The sequence below is a fragment of the Dendrobates tinctorius genome, unplaced genomic scaffold, assembly GCF_039654945.1.
Source record: "Dendrobates tinctorius isolate UK_male_01 unplaced genomic scaffold, ASM3965494v1 ptg000134l, whole genome shotgun sequence".
In the NCBI taxonomy this organism is placed as follows: Eukaryota; Metazoa; Chordata; class Amphibia; order Anura; family Dendrobatidae; genus Dendrobates; species Dendrobates tinctorius.
Window position 1 is genome coordinate 22,177,423 of NW_027361802.1, and position 22,182 is coordinate 22,199,604.

The window sequence follows — 22,182 nt, forward strand, 5'->3', positions numbered from 1 at the left end:
AAAAAAAATGGAAAAAAAAATTGTGTGGTCTCCTACGCAATTTTCAAAACCAGAACAGGGAAAGCCAGTGACTGGGGGCAGATGTTTATAGCCTGGGAAGGGGGTAATTCCCATGGATCTTCCCAGGCTATTAATATCAGCTCACAGGTACAGTATATATTTAGCCTTTACTGGCTATTAAAATAGGGGAGCCCAAAAACAAATGACTTGGGGTCCCCCTATAATTGATAAACTGAAAAGTCTATGCATACAGCTGCGAGGTGATATTAATAGCCTAGGAAGGGGACATGGATATTACCCCTCATCCGGCTACAAGCACCAGCTCTCAGCTGCTCCAGAAATGGCGCATCTCTAAGATGCGCCAATTCTGGCACTTTGCCTCTCTCTTCCCACTTGCCCTGTAGTGGTGGCAAATGGGGTAATTGTGGGGTTGATGTCACCTTTGTATTGTGAGGTGACATCAAGCCCACGGCATAGTAATGGAGAGGTGTCAATAAGACACCTATCCATTACTGATCCTATAGTTGTCACGTGTTAAATAAAGACACAGCCAGAATAAAGTATTTTAATGAAATAAAACACAACAGTTTGCCATATTTATTATACACCTAATTCCTGCGACGCCCTCGTTCTCCTGCAAAAAAAAATAAATTAAACCAACACAAATACTCCGTGTTCCATTTAATAACAAGTGTCCCTCGACACCTCCCCACAGACAGACGCACACACATTCTCCGCCCACATAGTGTCCGCCCACACACTTTTCCTCCTGCCTTTCTTCAGCTTTTTCACATGCACATCTGCAGCAAATTTACAACTGCGGTTTTGGTGCAGATTTGACAGACTCAATGGAAGTCAATGGGTGCAGAAACGCTGCAGATCCGCAAAAAGAATTGACATGCTGCGGAAAAGAAAACGTTGTGAATCCGCAGCATGTGCACACCAATTCTGGATTTCCATAGATTAACAGTGGTTGTGCACTACATTTCGGATTTGGTGCAATTCCGTGCGTCCAAAACTGCTGCGGATCCGCAACGTGCTCGCGTTTCCTTACAGCGCCAACCTGATAATGTTGGCCCTGATGGGATGATGTGGGATATTAGGGGTAGTAGTCCGGTGGCTCTGGTTGACGGGATGATGTGGGATATTAGGGGGTAGTAGTCCGGTGGCTCTGGCTGACGGGATGATGTGGGATATTAGGGGGTAGTAGTCCGGTGGCTTTGGCTGATGGGATGATGTGGGATATTAGGGGTAGTAGTCCAGTGGCTCTGGCTGACGGGATGATGTGGGATATTAGAGTGAGTGTAGCTGTGGGGAGTGGGTGGGCTCTACACTCAGCTTGATAGATATAATCATTATAGTTTGTTATAACTAACCACAGTTAGTTACTATGCCCGGGCAATGTCGGGCTCTTCAGCTAGTGTTTTATATTTGTAAAACTTAAGGCCCCGTCACACTAAGCGAGATCGCTAGCGAGATCACTGCTGAGTCACTAGAACTGTGACGTTATAGCGATCTTACCAGCGAGATCGCTGTGTGTGACAGTGATCAGCGACCAGCCCCCCTGCCGGGTATCGCTGATCGTGCCCGAAATGTCTGGACATTTCTTTGGTCGCTCATGTCCCGCTGAGTCGCTTGTATCGTCACGTTTGACACCTAGCCTAACGACCTCGTTAGCGACTCAGAAGCAAGACAAGGTGGGGATTAGCGTTCCCGACATCGTTACAAAGGTCGCTATGACACGCTAGATCGTTGCTCCATTGTTGGGTAGATTGGACTGTCTGACATCTCAATAGCGACCACATAGCGATGCGGCAACGATCCCTGTCGTGTCGTATCGCTGTCGGGATCGTTATAGCGTCGCTAGGTGTGACGGTACCTTTAGGTTCCTGGGGTCTGTCATTGCTTGCTTTATACACAGTCATGTATTAATCAGATTTTCCCAATTATAGGGCTAGAATACTTAGAAAGAAATGAAAAAAAATGATATATTCTGGATAGTCTGTCATATTTTCTCAAAGTTCCAGAAGTCGATATAAAAATATAGTCGTATACCTGCAGTTTTCTTTGGGACAGTTCTGAAAGCTTTTCTAGAACGGCTGCTTTCATGTATACCACCAATTACAAGCAACTTGTACTATGTTATTGCATTTACTCAAATGTTTATTTGAAAGTTTGTGCATCCTTTTATGCAGAAACCCTTGGTGCATGACTTTAGTTTATAGGATTTGCCTTCTGTGTCTGAATTTTCATTACACTTTGAAGACCTCAGTGTGTCTACCGGTTGAGCAGCAGAGGGTTGTTGTAGATTGTATTTTTAACCTGGTAGAAAGTTACTAGCAACTAAAATTACACTTTAAGAATAATTGAATAATTAAAAACCTGCCTAATTTCTACAACTTTGAGGCCATGTGCACACGCTGCGGTTTTTGCTGCGGTTCTGCTGCAGTTTTGACCGCAGCAGAACTGCAGCAGTTCTGCAGACAGTGTACAGTAGCATGTTATCCTATGGGATTAACATTCTGCTGTGCACATGCTGCGGATTTTTACCTGTGGAAAAGCTGCGTTTTTTTTTCCGCAGCATGTCAATTGTTTCTGCGGATTCTGCTGCGGTTTGCCACCTATTCCATTGTCCAGGTGGCAAACCGCAGGCCAATCCGCAGGAAAAACCGCAGGTCATTTTACCTGCGGTTTTACCTGCGGTTCCGCAGATATGAATCCGCAGACGAATCTGCAGTGTGTGCACATAGTCTCAGGCTATAGTTCGCCTTCATCGAGCTAGCTTTCAGCTGTTTCTGATGGTATCTGCACTTTCCTGTCCTTCCTTTACTCTTTTGTGTTTAGAGATAGGAGCAGCAAGGAGCCAGATGTATTTGACAGATTTGGGAAGATGTGCACCAGCAGTGTCTTGTGGGGGTGGGGGGAGTGGGAAGTACTTTAGAAGTTTGTACGATCTGAAGCTCCAGATTGACCTGACAAATGTTGAGGTGCCAGCCTCGAGTTTAAAAAGTCCCTTGTGCACCCTGAAGCTAATAATTTCTGAGCACACCTAACATTACTCACCTGTTCCAATTCCCACAGTGCTAGAAATCTGGCCTTTTCTGCCCCAATTTGTCTACAGAACAGCACAGGCAACCTCTAGCTCGGGTTCCACATGTGGCTCGCGGTCCCATTAATTTTGGATCATGACTGTCTGCCAGCTTGGTGCATTAGCTCCAGGTCTAGCAAACTGGTGAAGAGCTCATCTCAAAATGGTGCATTTTAAGTAGCCCAGCACAGAACAACATAGATGGATGCACATAAAGTGCTTCTCGCTAAATTAGAATATCAGTATTGCAGTGCAAAAGGAGCCCCAACCAAGTATTGAGTGCATTTACTGAACATACATTTCAGTAGAGAAAACACAAAAATTGAGCTTGGTTTGAGTTGGTACACATGCAGCATATAAATGCATGTTCACATGGCCAAAAAGCATACAAAAACCATATAAATACTAAGAACTCTGTATGATTTAAATGCACTTTTGCTTTTTACTTATTTAATTATAGCAGGGTTTTTTTTTCATTTTGTCTTTTGTAGGTTTTTGTATGCTTTTTGGCCATGTGAACATGCATTTATATGCTGCATGTGTACCAACTCAAACCAAGCTCAATTTTTGTGTTTTTTCTTTGCATTTTTGCATTCTGTGCAAGCTGGGGTGTGGCCTCCCTCTCCTGAGCTGGAAATTGTATTTAAAGGCTTCCCCTGACTGGTGTCCTAGTGGTTGGGACCTGGTGCGTGTCTGCCCTTATTCACACAGACGTCAACTTTGACACATGATCAGGTTATTAATACTAGACAGTGTAGGACCGCCCCGACCGCAGAGTCACCTTGTCGATGGTGGGACGGCTTTTATGCTATGTTTGATCAAATACAGTATTACTAAGAACTCTGTATGATTTAAATGCACTTTTGCTTTTTACTTAATTAATTATAGCAGGGTTTTTTTCATTTTGCCTTTTGTAGGTTTTTGTATACATTTCAGTAGGCCAACATTTCGGATTTTCGTCTAGGAGAAAACACTGTGTGCACAACTGTAGTGGTGCCGAGGTAGGTTCCCAAACCATATATAATAAAATGAAAACCTGACACTCAACTTAGTTCTTTGTGGAACAATTTATTGTAGTACCAGTACTACAATAAGTTGTTCCACAAAGCACTAAGTCGAGTGCAAGGTTTTCATTTTATTAACATTTTGGATTTTAACACCTTAACCCCGGGCCGTTTTCAGTTTTTGAGTTTTCGTTTTTTGTTCCCTTTCTTCCCAGAGCCACAACTTTGTGAGGACTTGTTTTTGCTGGACAAGTTGTACATTTGAACAACACGATTGGTTTTAACATATTGTGTACTGGAAAATGGGGAAAAAATTCCAAGTGCGGTAACATTGCAAAAAAAAGTGCAATTCCACACTTGGTTTAAAAAAAAAAAAAAAAAAAAAATGTTCACTAAATAAGACTGACCTGCTTTTTTGATTCTCCGGGTCATTACGAGTTCATAGACACCATACATGTCTAGGTTCTTTTTTTTTTTTTTTTTTTTAAGTAGTGAAAAAAATCCAAACTTTGTTATAAAAAAAAAAAAAACCAAAAAACTCCATTTTCCAAGACTTGTAGCGTCTCCATTTTTCGTGATTTGGGGCCGGGTGAGGGCTTATTTTTTTTGTTCACCGAACTGACATTTTTTATACCATTTTGGTGTATATACGATTTTTTGATTGTCCGTTATTGCATTTTATTGCAATGTAGCGGCGACCAAAAATACATAAGTCTGGGCTATTTTTTAATTTCTATCGGAGACTAGAAGCTGCAGTTGTCTGATCGGCTCTGCTACATACAGGCGATGATCAGATCGCCTGTCTGTAGCAGAAATGCTCACTTGCTCTGTGGTCGTCACTCATAACAATCTGGCTATGACAACCATAAAGTTCTGCTGGAGACCTCTGGTTATCATGCCAACCATCGATCACGTGTCTGGGTCACCGAAGGGCAGGATTTCTGGCACGCATGCCGGAAGCGTGAGTTACATGCCGCTGTCAGATTGACAGCAGCATTTAATGGATTAACAGCCGCGTGTGAATCACAATTCAAAACAGCTGACGTGTCCCAGGAAAGATGTGGGCTCCACGCCGGAGCCCACGTCAAAGGGAAGGATTCCGGCATGGGTGTACTATTGTGCCCAATGTCGGAAAGGGATTAAAATCATTTTTCAAGCTGGTGTTAAAAAGTCTTCTAATTTACTGAGATAATGACTTTTGCGTTTTCATTGGCTGTAAGACATAATCCTCAACATTAACAAAAATAAACACTGGAAATAGATCACTCTGTTTGTAATGACTCTATATAATGAGTTTCACTTTTTGTATTGAAGAACTGAAATTAACTTTCCATTACGTCCATCCGGACAGCACCATGGAGCGGGACAGGATCACAGAGGTTAAAAGGCCCCTCCCACCTCCACCCTCCAGTGTTTTTCCTGTCCCAGCAAGGGACGGTTGTATGAGAGGTTGCTCCTAGAGTGAAGATAGCCTGTGGATGTTTATGGCTTTCCATTCCCCCTGGCATGCGGTCCGTGGCTGATTCCTCTCTGGGTAGAGGTCCCTCAGCCATCAATTGCGGTACCAGATGGTCTCGGGGGATCTCAGCTCTCTCTTCCCCCCTGTCAAGCGGACCGTGGCTGACACCTCTTGGAGAAGTTCCTCAGCCAGCCTCTGGTAACGTCAACATAAGGTCTGCGTGCGTTCCACGGCAAAACGTGGAAGTGCAGAACGAGACAGGCAACAGGCTAGTTTCCTGGATCTCGTGGGGCACAGGAGAGGAAATCACTGGCAGTAATACAACATTCCTGACCGGATGCCGCTTCCCTCCATGGTAGGCTCTGGACGTTACCAGCTCCCCCTGTCTTTCTAGCAGGTGTGGAGCCAGCACAGGTGAGTGCACATTGGAATGTTGTGTTGATGGCCTAGGCCTCTGGGCTGATACTAGTGTCATGCCTTTGTGCGAAAAGCCAGGCCTAGAGCCTCGTGCTGAGATGGGGTTTCTCATATAAGCAGCTAGGCCTTGGACCTCTAGGCTATAGTAAGGCCTTATGTCCAAGCTACATCTCATAATGTGACCTCTGTTAGTTGCAGGCCATGTCTGCCCAGAGCCTTATGGCTGAACACATGGTGGAATGCAGCACATGGTCTCCAGGAAGACTGCCCTCCAGCTGCGGCTCATTAATTGTCTCCTTCAGGTGGAGCAGGTCTGACAATTGAGATGTACTATTCAGAGCAGAGGTTTATCTGGATCTCTGATTGCTCTCTTGGAAGTATCTGGGCCTGGTCTCTCGTTTGGCACCTTCAAGCATGGCCGTAGTCTATACATCATATTACATCATAGTGCCTCCGGGCAGCTTATTGCATCTTGGTGCCTCTGTGCATCATGTCGCCGCCGGGCATCATGTCGCATCATTGTGCTTCAGATTGCATCATTGTGCATCATACTGCATCATATGGCTTCATGGTACCTCTGGGCATCATACTGCATCATATGACTTCATAGTGCCTGTGGGCATCGTATTGCATCATATGGCTTCATGGTGCCTTTGGGCATCGATTTGCATCATATGGCCTCATGCTGCCTTTGGGCATCGTATTGCATCATATGGCTTCATGGTGCCTTTGGGCATCGTATTGCATCATATGGCATCATGGTGCCTTTGGGCATCGTATTGCATCATATGGCTTCATGGTGTCTCTGTGCATCATATAGCTTCATAGTGCCTCTAGGCATCATATTGCTCCATAGTGCCCCATAGTGTCTTTGCGCATCATATTGTGTCATAGAACTTCTGTACAATGTAGTGCTTCTGTGCATCATATGGCGTCATGTGGCTTTGCTACCTCTGGGCCTCAAGGTGTCATTTGTGTGTCATAGTACCTCTGTGCTTCATAGTACCTCGGGCGTTGTGGCTTTGTGCCTCTGGCTTAGACCTTCTGACTTGTGCCTTGTTGCAGGCCACACCTTGTATGGTCGGCCTACCACTTCACATTTTGTCTCAGACCCCAACTCCGGTCCTCGTGTTTCGGGACCCAGTTACAGCTTCTCTTGCTTCATTCTTTGCAACTGGGCTTAGCCAGACAGTTATGTGTGAATTGGCCTAGTAACTTAGCCTTTCTTCTGTTTGGAACAGAACTCTCAAGTGAGTTACTGCATTGAGTACTAAATAGTTTCATAGTTAGCTTTTAAAGGGAGACATACGTCTTTGGGTTCATTCTTTAAGTGGACATACTATTCTGGGTGCGGGAAATCCCACGAGGTGGAAGAAAAGAATTCTTCCCAACTCCACATAGAGCAGTCGGACTAGTTTCCTTGATCGACACCCGGTAGACAGATTCTTGTCCCATAAATCCGTTGTATTATGTTTACTAGGGACAACATCACTGCTTTTTGTACCTTGGGGCGAATCAGCAGCTCTGCGTCATGTGGCAGAGGATCCCATACCCATTGCTCTTACAGCAGTCAGGGCTCCTAAGGTAAAGAAGCTGTATCCAGGACTCTTACAGTCGAGAACCCATAGTCCTCCTGTCTCGCAGTAGACAGTACCCTCTGTGATGGGAGGGAACCTACTTCCCTCTAGTTAGTGTGGCTCCTCCCTCTATGGCGGTCAGGGGTATAATTATCTCTAAGAAGATTGCCTTTTAGGATATAATGGATAAATAAGCTGACACATTTACATGGTCCAGGCTAATGACTTGTATCGAGGCAGTTTCAAATAATATATTTTGTCAAAGGGTTCTTACCAACTAACCCCCCCCCCCCCCCACACACACACACACACCATTAAAGGTACTGTCACACACGGTGATCTCGCTAGCGAGATCGCTGATTTTGTGACACATCAGCGATCTCGTCACAAAGGCACTATTCACATCTTTTCATCTAGTACATGTTAAGCATATACAACCCCAATTCCAACAAAGTTGGGATGCCATGCAAGTTGTGAATAAACTATGACTAAGGCCTCTTTCACACATCCGGTTTGTGCCGTCAGGTATGTGTGTATAATTTAGATAGAGAGAGAGATATATATCAAGCCCCGCAGTATGATGTTATAAAGGTTGCCATGACGACTGTCATAATAGATTGCAATGGTGACTGTCATAATAGGTTGCCATGGCGAAGATGTCATAATGGGTATATGGGCACGGGACTATGGGATGGAGGATGTATGATGGGGATATGGGCACGGGACTATGGGATGGAGGATGTGTGATGGGTATATGGACATTGGGCTATGGGATTGCGGATGTGTGATGGGTATATGGGCACGGGACTATGGGATAGAGGATAATCATTATAATTTGTTATAACTAACCACAGTTAGTTACTATGCCGGGCAACGCTGGGGTCTTCATCTAGTTATATTATATTATCCATAATCCCATGGTAGTCTGGATTTAGAATGATACTCAAAATCAAAGTGGAAAATCAATTTACAGACTGATAGAACTTCAGTGGTAATGCCTCAAGAAAAGGAAATGATGATCAGTAGTGGGTATGGCTTCCATGTTGCCTGTATGCGCTCCCTACAACGCCTGGGCATGCTCCTGATGATGCGGCAGATGTTCTTTTGAGGGATCTTCTCCCAGGCAGTATGCGGTGCAACGTGGCGTTGGTTGATGGAACGAGACATGCATGATGTCCCAGATGTGCTCCATTGGATTCCGGTCTGGGGAACATGCAGACCAGTCCATAGCATCATTGCCTTAATCATGCAGGACCTGCTGACATACTTCAGCCACATGAGGCCTAGCATTGTCATGCATCAGAAGGAACCCAGGGCTCACTGCACCTGAATATGGTCCCACAATGGGTCTGAGGAGATCTCATCCTGGTACCTTATGGCAGTCAGTGTACCTCTGACTAGCACATGGAGGACTGTGCTGCCCTCCAAAGAAATGCCTTCTAACACCATTATTGACTCCCTGCCAAACCAGTCATGCTGGAGGATGTTACAGGCAGCAGAATGTTCTCCATGGCATCTCCAGTCTCACGTTTGTCACATGTGCTCAGTGTGAACCTGCTCTCATCTGTGTAGAATACAAGGCGCCAATGTCGAATCTGCCAATCTTGAGGTTCTCTTGCTCTGCACGGTGTTGGGATGTTATCACAACACTCACTTCTGGACTTCGGGCCCTCATACCACCCTCATGCAGTCTGTTTCTGTCTGTTTGAGCAGACACATATGTTAGTGGCCTGCTGGAGGATTTTGCAGGGCTCTGGCACTGCTCCTCCTGTTCCTCCGTACACAAAGGAGGAGGTAGCGGTCCTACTGCTGGGTTGTTGCCCTCCTGCAGCCCCCTTCATGTCTCATGGTGTATTGGCCTGTCTTCTGGTATCTGTTACATGCTCTGGACACTGTGCTGACAGACACAGCTACCATTCTTGCCACTGTGTGCATTGATGTGCCGTCGTGGATGAAATGCACTACCTGAGCAACTTCTGTGGGATGTAGACACCTCCTTTTGCTACAGTACAGTACCTCTAGGGATGAGCGCAATGACAAAATGCAAAAGTGACCCAAACAGCCCAAAAAATGAAAACAGAGAAATGGTCTGTGGTCACCTGCTGCAGAACTATTCCTTTTATCAGGGTTGGCTTGCTAATTGCCTATCATTTCCTTACTGTGGAGCCTTGTCAGGTGGATCAATGAATTTCATTTTTCATATACAGCTTGATGTCATCCATCTAGAGCAGTGGTTCCCAAACTCCAGTCCTCATGGACCCCAACAGGTCATGTTTTCAGAATTTCCTTAGTATTTCACAGGTGATGGAAGTATCGTCAAGGCATCAGGAATTCTCTCATGTGTAACACTATGGAAATCCTGGAAACATTACCTGTTGGGGTCCGTGAGGACTGGAGTTTGGGAACCACTGATCTAGAGGATGTGGCTAAAGGTACTTCCACGCTTAAACTTTTTAAAGGATGTTCCCCGTTTTTGTTTTTTGCTTTTTTTTCCTCCCTCGAACGCTGCCTTCTCCAGCGGAAACCAACTCCAGCCCAAAACTCTACATTACCTAGGGAAGCTCCAAAGACCAATTTGTCTATTTATAAAGTGTTATGTCACTGAAAGGTCTTTTTTGTTGACATAGTTGCTTAAGTGCTCTAGTTGTTACTTTAGTTTTCCATGGCAAACATGAAAAGCAATTGGTACTTTGCTTTGACGGTTGTGGCACAAAAAAGGAGATTTAGGGGGCTCACACAGATATTTATATGTACTATGTTGTTGAAGTGCACACAGTTTTGGGGGAAAAATGTCTCACTGAAAGAGTTTGTCCTATTAAAACTAAGTCTGCAGTCATTCTGTGTGACTGCAGACATACTTTATGAACCTTCGCCCCAAAACACATGTGCTGTGGGGATTTTCCGGTTTCAGACCTGGGACCAGAGGGTATGAGTTATATAAACTCCCAGCCAGTGGGCATGACCTCGGCTCAATACAAGTGTATGGAGTGAGGCCACGCCCACTGGTATGTATAAGGCTGTGTGCACACGCTGCGGAATCTGCTGCGGATTGATCCGTGCAGATTTTCAAAATCTACATTTAAATCCGCAGGTCAAAAGACCTGCTGTTTATCTGCGGATTATCCTGCGGTTTTACCGTCTCCACAATGGAGGAGTTGGCAAACCGCTGCGGAATTCGCAGAAAGAATTGACATGTTCACATTTTTTTGGAGGCTATATGTGTTACTGTGCCAAACAGGTGCCTTCGTCAGGTCTGATAAAGGCACCTGTTTGAAGCTGAAACATTTATAGCCTTGAGGCTGTGTGCACACGTTGCGGATTTTTAGCTTTTTTGCCGCATAAACGCAAAAAATCTTCAACCCATTGTAGTCAATGGCATTCCGCACATGCTGTGCTAATGCGTATGTTTCCACGGCGGATCGTGGAAAAATATGCAGCATGCTCAGTCTTTTTGCGGAATCGCGGGGATACCGCACTCATAGAGATGCATTGTTCCGCTTACTTTCCGCATGTGGCTAAGCAAACCATGTGCAAAGTAAGCTGAAAATGTGCGGATGGTACACCAGGGTCTGGAGGAGAGGAGACTCTCCTCCAGGTCCTGGGTACCATGTCCCTGTTAAAAAAAAAAAAAAAAATATGATATTCTCACCTTCTGGCGTCCCCTGCAGCGTTCCCAGGCCTCAGAGATTCTCCTGCCAGCTCCCGTTCCCAGTGATGCCTTGCGACAATGACCTGTGATGACGTAGCAGTCTAGCGAGATGCTACGTCATGTGGGGTCATTGTCGCAAGGCATCACTGGGAACGGGAACTTGCCTGGGAACGCTGAGGGGGGACGCCGGAAGGTGAGAATATCACGATTTTTTTTTCTTCTTTAACATATCTGTTACTATTGATGCCACATAGGCAGCCTTAATAGTAAAAAATTGCTCACACTTGTCAAACACTGTTTGACTAGTGTGACCAACCTGTCAATCAGTTTTCCAAGCGATGCTACAGATTGCTTGGAAAACGCTAGCATTCTGCAAGCTAATTACGCTTGCAAAACACTAGTTTTTCGTGGTAATTCTGCATGCGGATTTCCCGCGAATTTCCCGCAGCAGGGAGTTGCAGAATTGCTGCGGAAATTCTGCGCATGTGCACATAGCCTGATAAAGTGACCATACCTCTTTTTATGAGTTGTCATCTTTTCCAGTAGAACCAAGTCATTCTTTGTTTTTCTTCTACACCGTACACCACTTATTGTGGTTGCCATGGTGCAAAACTGACACAAGGAGGAGCAGCAGCTAGTCCATGTTTTGGACAAAGTTGTCCCTGTTTATAAGCAGATCTTGCTATGGTTAGCAGTTTTGCGGCCCTAACTGTTACTTTTTTTAATGAAAACCTCTGCACTATGATGTGACTTTTTTCATTTTTGCTTTTAGATTCACTTTAAATTGGGGTTCTAATGTGAACTTTTGTACATCTGATGAGCAGCAGTAGTGTCTAGAGTTGTACACAGTGACAGTGACAGCTTAGAATTTTGCAGACCTATGAAAGAGAGGGAGAGGGTGCTGTATCCCACTACATATTTGTAAATCACTGCCCCCCGAGGAAGCCAAATAGGCGAAACGTGCGTCGGGGCACGTTCCTGGAACCGGGATACTCGGCACTAAGCACTGAATGACACTCTAATCTGCACTGTCACTTTATGTACTAAGGGTTACCGCTCTGATATATAGATCTTCCTCTGGGATACTTACTCTGTCAGCCACACTTATTACCTCTTCATAGTCTCTTTACCCTGTATTGGTCCTTCATCTCTGACCTGCATCGGATCTTAACTGATACATTACCTGAACATATCTGCAGGGTGAGGTTCTGATTTTGAATAATAGTATATTTAGGTTTTGTGGTTTGCTTTACTTATTACTTTTTCTCCCTTAGAGGTTTTTCTGAGGTGCACATTATTATGTCTTAGCTTTGAGTGGTTCTGGGGCATTTTTGTTTGTCTCCTAATATGTAATGATGAATAAAAATAACATTTTTAGAATTATTTCTTTGTGATATGGTTTATGTAGGGCTGGATGCTCTTTAAATGTGCAAATTCTGATATTTGGAAATATGCAGTACCTATAACCAAAGGCTGAGGCTAAGGGCTCCATCACACATAGTGACGCACCAGCGATCCCGACAATGATATTACCTTGCCAGGATCGCTAGTGTGTCGCTACATGATCGCTGGTGAGCTGCCAAACAGGCAGCTGCACCAGCGACACGTGGGTAACAAGCACGCACGTCGCTTAGTTACACGCAGTGTATGTTAGTTACCAGCGTGCTGGTGCAGGGAGCTGGTAACCAAGGTACACATCGGGTTTCTAAGCGGCACGCGGCACTTTGAAACCCGATGTGTACCTTGGTTACCAGCTCCCTGCACCAGCACGCTGGTAACTAAGGTACACATCGGGTTTCTAAGCGCCGCTTAGAAACCCGATGTTTACCTTAGTTACCAGCGGCAGCTCGCTGGTCTCCCGCCAGTCACACGCAGCGATGCGTGCTGGCCAGCGGGAGACCAGCGATCAAAAAAATGTCCTGGCCATTCCAGGACGATCAGCGATAACCGGCTGGGGGGCCGGTCACTGGTAAGGGTACCGTTACACCTAGCGATGCACCAGCGATCCCGACTAGCGATATGACGCAGTCAGGATCGCTGGTGCATCGCTAGGTGGTCGCTAGTGAGCTGCCACACAGGCAGATCTCACCAGCGACATCGCAGGTGACGGGGATCGCTACTTACCTGTCAGACGCGGCGATCCTGTGTCCTCCCGCCCAGCTCCACGCGTCGCTCGTCACAGCAGGAAGCTGTCGACGAGAAATGATCCAGCAGCTTCTCGCGCGATCAGCGATTACCAGCGGGGGAGCCGGTCGGAGGTAAGTATCACATGCAGCGATATCGCTGCAACGTCACAAAATCGGTGACTTTACAGCGATATTGCTAGCGATATCGCAGTGTGTAACGGGGGCTTAAGAGTCTCACACAGCGATCTCGCTGGTGAGATCGCTGTTGCGTCACAAAACTTGTGACTCAGCAGCGAGATCGCTATGTGTAACGGGGGCTTAAGACAGCATTAATCTGAATGCAAAGATCTTGAATCCAGCATGAATTACCGGAGGGAAAATAAACAAATTATGAAAATTGGGTCTTGTGAAAATAAGACGTTTAAGATTTTAGCAGAGAATTTACCGATTTATTGTGATTAAGTGTCCCTAGGAACACTTGTTTGCCAATAATCATGTACTATGAAAAAACCTCTTAATCTCCCATTGAAAAAAATCACAATGTATTTTTTGGTTAAAATTATTTTTATGCTTGCTTAACCCCTTAGTGACGGGGCCAATTTTTTAAATTCTGACCAGTGTCACTATGTGGTGATAACTCTGGAATGCTTCACCAAATCCCATTGATTTTGAGATTTTTTTTTCGTGGCACACTATAATTTTATGATAATGTTAAATTTAGGTTGATATGTTTTGTGTTTATATAAAATATCAGAAACTTGACAAAAATGTAAAAAAAAATTGCAATTTTCAAACTTTGAATGATTATCCCTTTTAATCCAGAGTCATACCACCCAAAAACATTTAATAAATAACATTTCCCACATGTCTGCTTTACTTCAGCACCATTTTTAAAACCCTAGTTTATTTTGTTAGTCTTTTAGGAGGTATAAAAATGTAGCAGTAATTTTTCATTCTTTCAAGAAAATTTACAAAATTTATTTTTTTGAGGGACCTTTCCAGGTTTGAAGTGACTTTGGGGGTGCTATATATTGGAAAACCCCAAAATGATACCATTTTAAAAACTGTATCCCCTGACATATTGAAAACTTCTGTCTGATAGTTTATTAACCCATCAGGTGATTTTCAGGAATTAATGCAAATTGGTATAGAAGGAATGAAAAAGTGTTTGTTTACCACCTAAATGTTGCTGACTTCTGAACTGACCGCTATAGCCGTGAGACTCTAAGGCCGCTAGACATGAACTGCTATGGCAAACATCAGGACCACACAATCATGATCTCGGTGTGTCAATTAGATTAAAGCGGAAGCCCCCACAATGTATTAACCATTTTATTTGATGTAGTCACATTTGACAGCAGCAACTAAGGGGTTAAACAGATATGGACGGTGACAACACTGATAGTTTGTGATACAGCAAGTTGTCAGCTATAGTGTACAGTTGACAGCTGCTGAATTGTCACCTGTGTGGGGATGATGTTCTCTTATATCTTAGGTCAGTAAAAAGACGTCATTAAGGGGTTAAAGATCTTTGTCTTAACAGTATATAGTTCTGTGAAAACATGTGCTCCCAAGAAGAATGACCGTTTATGCACACAGAACTATTATGGATCTTTCTGTGTGCATTGAAAGTGCAGTCAGCCTGCCTAAAAATGATCAGTGGTTATTTTATAGCTGCAAGTTGGCAAGTGTAAGCACATACTTTTAACCCACCAGCCTCTAATATTTGTAGTAGAGATCAATTTTTATCAAAGGTGTTTATAGGGTGGGATTGCGTACTGGCCTCCTGATGTCATGAAAGCCTTTCCCAAAGCTTGCAATTGTACTCAGCCTTTGGCTTTAAATATACAGCTTCTGCACTGAGCCAGAGTAGTAGTAATTTCCTCTTATAAATTAATCTATAAATTAATCATCATTGTGATACATTGTAGGATGTGTGCCTTCAGGATTTAAAAAAAAAAAACAAAAACAATTTTTTTCCTGTATCTTGAGGAATCAGAATTTCAGATATCCTATTAAGAGTAAGGCTATGTGCCCACGTTGCGTTTTTTTAAGCGTTTTTGATGCGTTTTTCAGGGTCAAACCGCATCAGAAACGCTTAAAAGAAGCATCCCATTCATTTTAATGCATTTTGGCCTTTTTGTGCCAATAGATGCGTTTTTTTACCGCTAAGGAAACGCTTAGCGGTAAAAAATGCAGCATGTTCATTAATTTCCACTTAGATCTGCGTTTTTGGCTATTTCCTATAGTCCAAAAGACGCGCGGAAAAAAACGCGCGTTTTTTGCGCAAAAAAAATCGCGGAAAAACGCGCGTTTTCTGGGAAGGAGACCCTTTTCCTGAGCGTTTAAAAACGCTACTGTAGGCACATAGCCTAAATGTTCCTTTAAAAATGCATTATATCTGGATAAGTATTGGGTTACTAGGTAACCTTATACTTTGCAAAAAGTACATACCGGTATTCAGTGAAGAAAAAAAAAAGCTTTTCCTTGCTGACATAAAGTACTGCTTTCATACCTGGAGCTGCTGGCTAGCTGCTTGTTTTCAGAACTGAATAATGCTTGACTTTTATGCAGCTGAACATATCACACATATTCATCTTTCTAGTAAACTTGCTGATCAAATCATAAAGAAATGTTTCAATTTACAACTTGCATTGTAATATTCTTTGGAAGGAGATCTTCAGGATTTATGGGTATATGATGTGATTATACAAAGGCCTTGTGCACCATACCTTTAGTTTAATGATGTCATTGCCGGTATATTTTCTTTTGATCTCAATTTACTATAGACATGTTTGTGTTTGGATTTTTGGGATTTTTGACCACTAGCATCTTTAATGACTGGTGGAACAAACTCTCTCAATCATGAAAATAAGAACTGGAGAATTGTTAAAAATATATACATACATACATACATACATACATACATACATACATACATACATACATACATACATACATACATACATACATACATACATACACACACAGTGCCTACAAGTAGTATTCAACCCCCTGCAGGTTTGATAAGATGCAAATAAGTTAGAGCCTTCAAACTTCACACAAGAGCAGGATTTATTAACAGATGCATAAATCTTACAAACCAAAAAGTTATGTTGCTCAGTTAAATTTTAATAAATTTTAGACATACAAGTGTGGGTCAATTATTATTCAACCCCTAGGTTTAATATTTCGTGGAATAACCCTTGTTTGCAATTACAGCTAATAATCGTCTTTTATAAGACCTGATCAGGTCGGCACAGGTCTCTGGAGTTATCTTGGCCCACTCCTCCATGCAGATCTTCTCCAAGTTATCTAGGTTCTTTGGGTGTCTCATGTGGACTTTAATCTTGAGCTCCTTCCACAAGTTTTCAATTGGGTTAAGGTCAGGAGACTGACTAGGCCACTCCAACACCTTGATTTTTTGCCTCTTGAACCCGGCCTTGGTTTTCTTGGCTGTGTGCTTTGGGTCGTTGTCTTGTTGGAAGATGAAATGACGACCCATCTTAAGATCCTTGATGGAGGAGCGGAGGTTCTTGGCCAAAATCTCCAGGTAGGCCGTGCTATCCATCTTCCCATGGATGCGGACCAGATGGCCAGGCCCCTTGGCTGAGAAACAGCCCCACAGCATGAAGCTGCCACCACCATGCTTGACTGTAGGGATGGTATTCTTGGGGTCGTATGCAGTGCCATCCAGTCTCCAAACGTCACGTGTGTGGTTGGCACCAAAGATCTCGATCAACCAGTCAGTCTCAGAGTCCTCCAAGTGATCATGAGCAAACTGTAGACGAGCCTTGACATGACGCTTTGAAAGTAAAGGTACCTTACGGGATCGTCTGGAACGGAGACCATTGCGGTGGAGTACGTTACTTATGGTATTGACTGAAACCAATGTCCCCACTGCCATGAGATCTTCCCGGAGCTCCTTCCTTGTTGTCCTTGGGTTAGCCTTGACTCTTCGGACAAGCCTGGCCTCGGCACGGGAGGAAACTTTCAAAGGCTGTCCAGGCCGTGGAAGGCTAACAGTAGTTCCATAAGCCTTCCACTTCCGGATGATGCTCCCAACAGTGGAGACAGGTAGGCCCAACTCCTTGGAAAGGGTTTTGTACCCCTTGCCAGCCTTGTGACCCTCCACGATCTTGTCTCTGATGGCCTTGGAATGCTCCTTTTGTCTTTCCCATGTTGACCATGTATGAGTGCTGTTCACAAGTTTGGGGAGGGTCTTAAATAGTCAGAAAAGGCTGGAAAAAGAGATAATTAATCCAAACATGTGAAGCTCATTGTTCTTTGTGCCTGAAATACTTCTTAATACTTTAGGGGAACCAAACAGAATTCTGGTGGTTTGAGGGGTTGAATAATAAATGACCCTCTGAATAAACTTTTCACAATTTAAAAAAAAATTAAACAAAGAAATAACATTCTTTTTTGCTGCAGTGCATTTCACACTTCCATACTGATCTACAGTCCAAATGTCACAATGCCAAGTTAATTCCGAATGTATAAACCTGCTAAATCTGCAGGGGGTTGAATACTACTTGTAGGCACTGTGTGTATAATATATCTATATATATCTCTCTCAAACAACACCCACTCCACAGGTCCCTGCCCACTCCGCCTAGCCACAGGGAAAGAGATCCTGGTCCAGGGACACCCGACAGCAGTTGCGATAACGCTAAAGTGTCACCGATTTTGTGATGCAGCAGCGATATCGCTACATGTGATACGCACCTCCGACCGGCTCCCCCGCTGGCTATCGCTGATCGCGCGAGATCGGCCTGGTTCATTTCTCGTCGTCTGCTTCCTGCTGGCGCCAACGAGCGAGCCATGGACGCAGGTGGAAGACAGTCACCCTCGCCACGTCTGACAGGTGAGTCCGACCGCTGCTGCGTCGCTGGTGAAATCTGCCTGTTTGGCAGCTCACTAGCGACCATTTAGCGATGCACCAGCGATCCTGACCGGGGTCATATCGTGGTCGGGATCACTGGTGCATCGCTAAATGTAACGGGGCCTTTACATTCATTGCACACACAGCTCTGCTGCAGGTACCCTCTGATCCCATGTATACGGGGTTACTATACTTCCCCCAGGGATGTGATATCACACCCTGCTCTGTGACCTGGACACTTCTACTCCAGCACAGCCCTGTGTCTGACTCCTCCTCCCAAGCACGTGACTGGTCACATGGTCGTGACATCACCACAGGTCCTTTGATCTGCAGCGTTTTTTCCGCGTGGATTTGAACTAAATCCTCAATGGGTAGCTCAAGCAATGTTAATCAATGGGAATCCAAAATTGTTGTGCACATGCTGTGGAAAATTCCGCATGGATTCTCAGCGTTTTATTTTTCACAGCATGTCAATTCTTTTTGTAGATCTGCAGCGTTTCAGCACCCATTGACATACATTTAGTCAGTCAAGTTCACAGCTAAACCGCAGGTGTAAAAAGGTCTGCAGATTAGCTGCGGATTTGCGTGCCAAAAACACTGCAGAAAGGAATGAGGAACAGTGTGTGGGCGGAGAATGTGTGTGGGCGTGTGTGGCCAGTCATCGTCTGATGGGACTACTACTCCCATCTGGCTATGTCTTCTGTCATATATAACAGTGACCGCAAGAGCCGATGATGGGACAGTAATAGTCCCATCATCCAGCGACTGTGTTCAATTGAAAAGCCAAAAATTCATAGCCCCTCTGCCTTTGGATCGCAGCATTACACGGGGTTCCGATCATTGCCATGATGAGCGGATGTCGTCATGACAACAACCTGCTCACCAGAGCTAGTAAACTTGCTGATCATGCGCAGTGCATGATCAGAAAGTCTTCCTGTGTCAATACAGAGCTGACAGCTTCTTTGGTATGCAGATAAAAAATAAAAGTACACATATTTGGTATCGCCGTGTCCGCAACTACCCGACCTAAAAACTGTCCCACAAGTTAACCCCTTTAGTGAACATCATAAAAAAGGCAAAAAACAATGCTTTCATACCGCCGAACAAAAGTGGAATAACACGCGATCAAAAAGACTGATACAAATAAACATGGTACCGCTGAAAACGTCATCTTGTCCCGCAAAAAAACGAGCCCCAATACAGCTCCATCAGTGGAAAAATCATAAAGTTCGAGCTCTCAAAATAAAGAGATGCAAAAATAAAAAATTTTTCTATAAAATAACTATATATCAGCGCCAAAACATAAAAAATAATACAGCTTTGGCAAAAATTTAAATGACCTCTGCACAGGTTTATAAAAATCAGGTTCTCTACATGTCTGACAGCCATTCTAATCCAGTGTCAGTTGAATTCCAACCAGAGTACACCTCATTCTACTTAATGTGCTTCTGATTAGGTGATCACCTGAACCAAATCTTATTTAACAAAGGAAAGTATAAAAAAAATCCTGCTGTGGTGTTCACAATCCTCTTCCAATAGGACAATCTGGATGGCAAAACAAGTGCTAGTAATATCCCAAAAGTAATAGAAATGAAAAAATAACTTTTAACCATGCCAAAGATGTTGAAAAGTCTTGAGTGAGGAAAAGAAGGGCTCAAATCTGGCTTTACTTGCAGAGGAATACAGTGAGCATCATGTTGCCTCCATCCTTAAAATTTCTAAGATGGTAGTCCATTACAACAAGGTCAAGCAGCAGACATTGGGGCCCACGAAGCTACAGACTGGCAGAGGGCTAAAACGACTCTCCACTGAGCGGGATGACCGCCATCTTATTCGAATGTCACTTAGCAACCCCAAGATAGCATCAACAGACCTAAAAAAGGAATGGCAAATGGCAGCTGGGGTGAAGTGCATGGTAAAACAGTTGGTAACGGGCTCCTAGAGGCAGGGCTCAAGTCATGTAAAGCTAGAAAAAAGCCTTTCATCAATGAGAAGCAATGGAAAGCCAGGCTGAAGTTTGCTAAACACCATAAGGATTGGATCATAGAGGACTGGAGTAGGTAATATTCTCTGAGTCTAATCTTCAGCTTTGCCCAACACTTGGTCGTCTAATGGTTAGAGACCTGGAGAGGTGTACAGGCCACAGTGTCTTGCACCCACTGTGAAATTTGGTGGAGGATTGAGAATGCTTCAGCAAGACTGGAATTGGGCAGCTTAATCTTTGCAAAGGACATATGAATCAAGCCGCATACAAGGTTATCCTGGAAAAACAGTGGTTTCCTTCTGCTCAGGCAATGATCCCCAACTCTGAGGACTGTTTTTTTCCAGCAGGACAATGTGCCATGCCACACAGCTAGGTCAATCAATGTGTGGAAGAAGGACCACCACATCAAATCACTGTCATGTCCAGCCCAGTCTCCAGACCTGAACCCCATTCAAAACCTCTGGAATGTAATCCAGAGGAAAATGGATAGTCACAAGTAGAGTTGAGCGACTTTGGTCGGATTGGGTTTCATGAAACAAAATTTGTTTCAGATGAAACTGGTCCGACTAGGGCGAAACCCGACCCCAATGCAAGTCAATGGGGAATAACAGTCGGCATTGAGTGGATGACATTCATCCACTCAATGCCGATTTTTATTCCCCATTGACTTGCATTGGGGTCGGGTTTCGGATGAAACTCCGACTTTTTTTGCCCTAGTCGGACCAGTTTCATCTGAAACAAATTTTGTTTCATGAAACCCGATCCGACCAAAGACGCTCAACTCTAGTCACAAGCCATCAAACAAAGAAGAACTGCTTAAATTTTTGTACCAGGAGTGGCATAAGGTCACCCAAAAGCAGTGTGAAAGACTGGTGAAAAGCATGCCAAAACGCATGAAAGCGGTGATTAAAAATCATGGTTATTCCACAAAATATTGATTTCTGAACTCTTCCTGTGTTAAAACATTAGTATTGCTGTTTCTAATTATGCTGAATCTAATGATTATGAACTTGTTTTCTTAGCATTTTTTGAGGTCTGCAAGCACTGCATTGTCTTGTTATTTTGAACATTTCTCGTTTTCTGAAAATAAATACAAAATTTAGTGCTTGGAAATTCGAAGACATGTCAGTAGTTTATAGAATAAAAGAGCTATTTACATTTTACTTAAATACACCTATAAAGAGAGAAATCAGACGAAAAGAAAATTTTGCAGTGTTTTCTTAATTTTCGCTACATCTGTAAATGAGGTATCGCTGTAATCAGCCCCAATGAATAAAAGTGCCTTATCAATTTTACCACACACAGAACGGTATAAATGCCCCCCCCCCCCCAAAAAAAAAAAAAAAAAAAAAAATTAACGAATTGCTGGTTTTTGCTCACTGTCTCCCAGAAATCGGAATAGAAAGCGATCAAAATATGTCATGTGCCCGAAAATTGTACCAATAAAAACCAGGGCTGTGGAGTCGGAGTCGGTGCTCATTTTGGTGGAGTTGGAGTCGGTATAAAATGGACCGACTCCGACTCCTAAAATATATAATAAATTGGGTACAGTAATTCAATGCAGGATGTGCTGAATATTTTTTCATAGGAGTTTGTGAAAGTTATGAAATGTCCTATAAATGGCTGTTCTATTCCTGATCTAAGGCTACATTCACACACAGCGTTTTTCCTGTGTTTTTTGAGGATACGTTTTTCAGCTGCAAAAGCTGATCATCTTTTTAAAAAACCGCATCACCTGAAAGGTTTTTGAGCTCATAGATAATGTTTTCAATAGCAAAAGCAGATTAGAAATCTGCTCTATCTATCCATTTATCCATATCTGTCTATCCATATCGTATCTGTACCAAAAAGAATGAAAACCGGTTAGTACACCAATATATATTCTGTTCTATCTAAATATCTTGATTATTGGATCATAAAAATGATTAACTGTCTGAGGTTCACATTGTACTACAATAAATTTTTCACTTAAATATAAGCAATATGTGTGGGA

The 22,182-nt window shown here is 43.6% G+C and overlaps 1 protein-coding gene across 4 annotated transcripts in view; it reads left to right on the plus strand.

Moving 5' to 3' along the window:
• GCNT1 (glucosaminyl (N-acetyl) transferase 1) overlaps window positions 1–22,182 on the plus strand; it is a 76,226-nt gene that overhangs the window by 49,281 nt on the left and 4,763 nt on the right. The window contains exon 2 of one of the 4 annotated variants that reach the window (XM_073543790.1): window positions 4,006–4,089. The exons of the other annotated variants lie outside the window; for them this stretch is intronic. The gene's annotated coding sequence lies outside the window, so the exon portion shown is untranslated. The remainder of the gene's footprint in view (window positions 1–4,005; window positions 4,090–22,182) is intronic. 4 annotated transcript variants of the gene reach the window in all.